This window comes from Arachis hypogaea, chromosome 14, assembly GCF_003086295.3.
Source record: "Arachis hypogaea cultivar Tifrunner chromosome 14, arahy.Tifrunner.gnm2.J5K5, whole genome shotgun sequence".
Classification (NCBI taxonomy): Eukaryota; Viridiplantae; Streptophyta; class Magnoliopsida; order Fabales; family Fabaceae; genus Arachis; species Arachis hypogaea.
In genome coordinates, this window is record NC_092049.1 from 86866584 (window position 1) to 86871281 (window position 4698).

The window sequence follows — 4698 nt, forward strand, 5'->3', positions numbered from 1 at the left end:
CTTTATTTTATGTTTTATTTATCTTTTAATCATTCATCATCCATAACCATTTGAATCCGCCTGACTGAGATTTACAAGATGACCATAGCTTGCTTCATACCAACAATCTCCGTGGGATCGACCCTTACTCACGTAAGGTATTACTTGGATGACCCAGTGCACTTGCTGGTTAGTTGTGCGAAGTTGTGATAAAGAGTTGAGATTACAATTGTGCGTACCATGTTGATGACGCCATTGATGATCACAATTTTGTGCACCAAGTTTTTGGCACCGTTGCCGGGGATTGTTTGAGTTTGGACAACTGACGGTTCATCTTTTTGCTCAAATTAGGTAATTTTATTTTATGTTTAAGCCTTTTTACTTTTTATTTTTGAAAAATTCAAAAAAAATTTTTTTTTCTTCAGAGTTTTTAAGAATGAATTCTAGAGTTTCATGATGATCTGTTGAAGTCTAGCTGGCCGCGAAGCCATGTCTAATCTTTTGTACCGAGGTTTCAACTTATCATCACAAGAGCTTGTTGATTTCTATCAATTTTGCTGTTGTGAGCAATGATCTGCTAAAGCTTGGCTGGCCATTGGCCATGTCTAGTGTTTTGGACCGAAGCTTTCTTTGAAAGCTTGGCTGGCTAGTAAGCCATGTCTAATTCCTGGACCGGAGTTTTAGACTGACATTGCAATGATTCCTGGAATTCTTATTAAAAATCTTGAATCCACTCAATTTTCGAAAAAAAAAGTATAAAATCATAAAACCAAAAATAATTTTATGTTTCTTGTTTGAGTCTAGTGTCTAATTTTAAGTTTGGTGTCAACTGCATTCATCTAATTTTCGAAAAATTCATGCATTATGTTCTTCATTGATCTTCAAGTTGTTCTTAATGATTTCCTTGCTCTGATCTTTAAATTCTCTTGTTTTGTGTGTTTTGTTGTTTTTCATATGCATTCTCAATTTATTAGTGTCAATAGTATATAAACTTCTAAGTTTGGTGTCTTGCATGCATTGTTTGTTTGATTTTAGTTTTCCATATTTAGTTGCATTTCGATTAAAAATCCAAAAAAAAAATTTCTTTTTAAAATGTGTCTTTTCAAGTCAATAATACAGAGAATTGAAGATTCAGAACATGCAGCAGAGGAATTACACAGAAAAAGCTGGGCGTTCAAAACGCCCAGTGAAGAAGGAAAACTGGCGTTTAAACACCAGCCAGGGTACCTGGCTGGGCGTTTAATGCCCAAAAGGGTAGCATTTTGGGCGTTAAACGCCAAAATGGATACCATTCTGGGCGTTTAACGCTAGGATGACACAAGAGGGAAGATTTTATTTTTAATGCACATTTTTCTAAGTTTTCAAAATTTTTCAAAATCAAATCTTTTTCAAATCATATCTTTTCAATCATATATTTTCAAAAACAATTTCTTTCCATTTTCAAAAATACTTGATAACAATTAATGATTTGATTCAAGAATTTCAAGTATGTTGCCTTTTCTGTTGAGAAAGGTTTAATGTTTGAATCATATCTTTTCTTGTTAGCCAAGTCATTAATTTTAAAAATCAAATCTTTTTAAAATTGTTTTTCAATCATATCTTTTTAAAACCATCACTTTTCAATCATATTTTCTTAATCACATCTTTTTCAAAATTAAATTTTCAATCATATCTTTTTGCTTTCTAATTTCAAAATCTTTTTCAAAAATCACTTTATTTCTTTCCCAACTCTAATTTTCAAAAATCATTCTTCAATTTTTCAAAATTATTTCAAAATCTTTTACTCTAATTTTGAAAATTCTTCCCCTCTTCTCACATCCTTCTATTTAAGGACTAACACTCCTCCATTATCAATAATTCAAATTTTATCTCTCTTGATAAGTTCGAATTCTTCTACCTCCTCCTTCTATTCTTCTTTTCCTTTGACACCTCAAGGAATCTCTATACTGTGACATAGAGGATTCCATACTTTCTTGTTCTCTTCTCTTTCATATGAGCAGGAGCAAAGACAAAAGCATTCTTGATGAGGCTGATCCGGAACCTGAAAGGACCTTGAAGCGAAAGCTAAGAAAGGCTAAAGCACAACTCTCTGGAGAGGACCTAACAGAAATCTTCAAACTAGAAGAAGACATGGCAGCTGAAAACAACAACAATGCCAACAATGCAAGGAAGGTGCTGGGTGAATTTATTGCACCTACTCCCGATTTCTATGGGAGAAGCATCTCTATCCTTGCCATTGGAGCAAACAACTTTGAGCTTAAGCCTTAATTATTTTCTCTGATGCAACAGAATTGCAAGTTTCATGGACTTCCATTAGAAGATCCTCATCAGTTTTTAGCTTAATTCTTGTAAATCTGTGACACTGTCAAGACCAATGGGGTTGACCTTGAGGTCTATAGACTTATGCTATTCCCTTTTGCTGTAAGAGACAGAGCTAGGATATGGTTGGATTCACAACCTAAGGAAAGCCTGAACTCTTGAGAAAAGCTAGTCAATGCCTTCTTGGAAAAGTTCTTTCCACCTCAAAAATTGAGTAAGCTTAGAGTGGAAGTCCAAACCTTCAGACAGAAGGAAGGTGAATCCCTCTATGAAGCTTGGGAAAGATACAAACAATTGATCAGAAAGTGTCCTTCTGACATGCTTTCTGAATGGAGCATCATAGGTATCTTCCATGATGGTCTGTCTGAACTGTCCAAGATGTCATTGGACAGCTCTGCTGGAGGATCTCTTCATTTGAAGAAGATGCCTGCAGAAGCTCAGGAACTCATTGAAATGGTTGCAAATAACCAATTCATGTACACTTCTGAGAGAAATCCTGTGAATAATGGCACAAGTCAGAAGAAAGGAGTTCTTGAGATTGATACTCTGAATGCCATATTGGCTCAGAACAAAATATTGACTCAGCAAGTCAATATGATTTCTCAAAGTCTGTCTAGAATGCAAGCTGCACCAGGCAGTACTAAGGACGCTTCATCTGAAGAAGAAGCCTATGATCCTGAGAACCCATCAATGGAAGAGGTGAATTACATGGGTGAACCCTATGGAAACACCTACAATCCTTCATGGAGAAACCATCCAAATCTCTCATGGAAGGACCAACAGAGGCCTCAACAATGCTTCAACAACAACAATGGTGGAAGAAACAGGTTTAGCAATGGCAAGCCTTTTCCATCATCTTCTCAGCAGCAGACAGAGAACTCTAAGCAGAACCACTCTGACTTAGCAACCATGGTCTCTGATCTAATTAAAACCACTCAGAGTTTCATGACTGAAACAAGGTACTCCATTAGAAATTTGGAGGCACAAGTGGGTCAGCTGAGCAAGAAAGTTACTGAACTCCCTCCTAGTACTCTTCCAAGCAATACAGAAGAGAACCCAAAAGGAGAGTGCAAGGCCGTAAACACAATCAACATGGCCGAATTTGGAGAGGAGGAAGAGGCAGTGATCACCACTAAGGAAGACCTCAATGGACGTCCACTGGCCTCCAATGAGTTCCCTAATGAGGAACCATGGGAATCTGAGGCTCACACTGAGACCATAGAGATTCCATTGGATTTACTTCTGCCATTCATGAGCTCTGATGAGTATTCCTCCTCTGAAGAGGATGAAGATGTCACTGAAGAGCAAGTTGCTAAGTACCTTGGAGCAATCATGAAGCTAAATGATAAGTTATTTGGTAATGAGCCTTGGGAGGATGAACCCCCTTTGCTCACCAAAGAACTGGATGACTTGACTAGGCAAAAATTACCTCAAAAGAGACAGGATCCTGGGAAGTTCTCAATACCTTGTACCATAGGCACCATGACCATTGCGAAGGCTCTGTGTGACCTAGGGTCAAGTGTAAACCTCATGCCTCTCTCTGTAATGGAGAAGCTAGGGATCCTTGAGGTACAAGCTGCAAGAATCTCACTAGAGATGGCAGACAATTCAAGAAAATAAGCTTATGGACTTGTAGAGGATGTCTTGGTAAAGGTTGGAGACCACTACATCCCTGCTGATTTCATAGTCCTAGAGACTGGGAAGTGCATGGATGAATCCATCATCCTTGGCAGACCCTTCCTAGCCACAGCAAAGGCTGTGATTGATGTTGACAGAGGAGAATTGATCATTCAAGTGAATGAAGAATCCCTTGTGTTTAAAACTCAAGGATATCCCTCTGTAACCATAGAGAGGAAGCATGAAGAGCTTCTCTCAAAACAGAGTCAAACAGAGCCCCCACACTCAAACTCTAAGTTTGGTGTTGAGAGGCCACAACCAAACTCTAAGTTTGGTGTTGAACCCCCACATTCAAACTCTAAGTTTGGTGTTGGGAGATTCCAACATTACTCTAAACATCTGTGAGGCTCCATGAGAGCCCACTGTCAAGCTACTGACATTAAAGAAGCGCTTGTTGGGAGGCAACCCAATGTTATATCTATCTATTTTCCATTGTTATTTTATGTTTTCTGTATGTTGATGATCATGTGAAGTCACAAAAACAATTGAAAAAGCAAAAACAGAATGAAAAATAGAGAAAAGAACAGCATACCCTGGAGGAAAAGCTTGCTGGCGTTTAAACGCCAGTAAGGGCAGCAAATGGGCGTTTAACGCCCAGTCTGGCACCATTCTGGGTGTTTAACACCAGGAATGGGAAAGGAGCTGGCGTTAAACGCCAGAAAAGGGTAGCAGCCCGGCATTTAATGCCAGAATTGGCAGAAAGGACATTTTTGCATGCCACTC

General features: G+C 38.4%; 1 non-coding gene across 1 annotated transcript; it reads right to left on the bottom strand.

Annotated features, from left to right (window-relative positions):
• Positions 1 to 2514: 2514 nt before the first annotated feature.
• Positions 2515 to 2622, bottom strand: LOC112745922 (small nucleolar RNA R71). The gene has a single exon (XR_003173827.1). It is a non-coding gene; the product is annotated as a small nucleolar RNA R71 (small nucleolar RNA).
• Positions 2623 to 4698: the final 2076 nt, after the last annotated feature.